Genomic DNA, 912 nt, shown 5'->3' with positions numbered 1-912 from the left:
CTCTGGCCCAGAACTTCTGGGTGAGCCGGAGGGAAAACTTGATTGAAGGACACCACGTGAGGGCGAATCTTCGCCACCCGGGCCGGGGTGAACCGAATCCAGCCCTGCTGGCTAGGGCGCTCCTGGCCTGTGGTTAATTACCCGCCCCGGGAAAAGCTGGCCGATCGGAAGCGATGATGGCTGGGGGAGGGGATTACCCCCACCCCCCGCTTCCCCATCTCTGCCAGGTTCCCATTTGTGTGTCTACTGGCTACACCCCCTCGTCATCCTCCCACCGGCCCAGCTCCATTTGGACCACCAGTCCCAAAGCTGGCAACTAGCCTGCGAGAGGACCCCCACCGATTCGCCCTCCCCCCAATTCATCCCCCCCCCCGTTCTTCCCCTCCCCCACCGATTCACCCCTCCCCCAATTCATCCCCCGCCCCCTGTTCTTCCCCTCCTCTACCGATTCGCCCCCCCATTCATCCCCCTCTCCCACCCATTCACTCTCCCCCCAATTCATCCCCCTCCCCTGCCAATTCACCCCTCCTTCTGTTCTCCCCTCTCCCACCACCTATTCACCCCTTCCCCTGCTCTCCCCTTCCCCCCCAGTTCATCCCCCTCCCCTGCTGATTCACCCCTCCCCTTTCTTCCCTCTCCCCCCACCTATTCACACCTGCCCTCAATTCATTCCCCCTCCCCCATCAATTCACCACTCCCCTGCCAATTCACCCCTCTCCCTAGCACATTGACCCCCCTCCCCCAAACTATTCACCCCACCCCCCAATTATCCCCCTCTCCCACTGTTTCACCCCCTTCCTCCATGCTCCCCTCTCCCCAGCTATTCGCTTATCCCCAATTCATTCACCCTCCCCCACCGATTCGTCCCCTCCCCCACCAATTCACCCCTCCCCCCCATGCTCCCCTCTCCCT

This window comes from Chrysemys picta, chromosome 22 (genome assembly GCF_011386835.1).
Source record: "Chrysemys picta bellii isolate R12L10 chromosome 22, ASM1138683v2, whole genome shotgun sequence".
Classification (NCBI taxonomy): domain Eukaryota; kingdom Metazoa; phylum Chordata; order Testudines; family Emydidae; genus Chrysemys; species Chrysemys picta.
Note: the sequence above shows the minus strand (reverse complement) of the source record.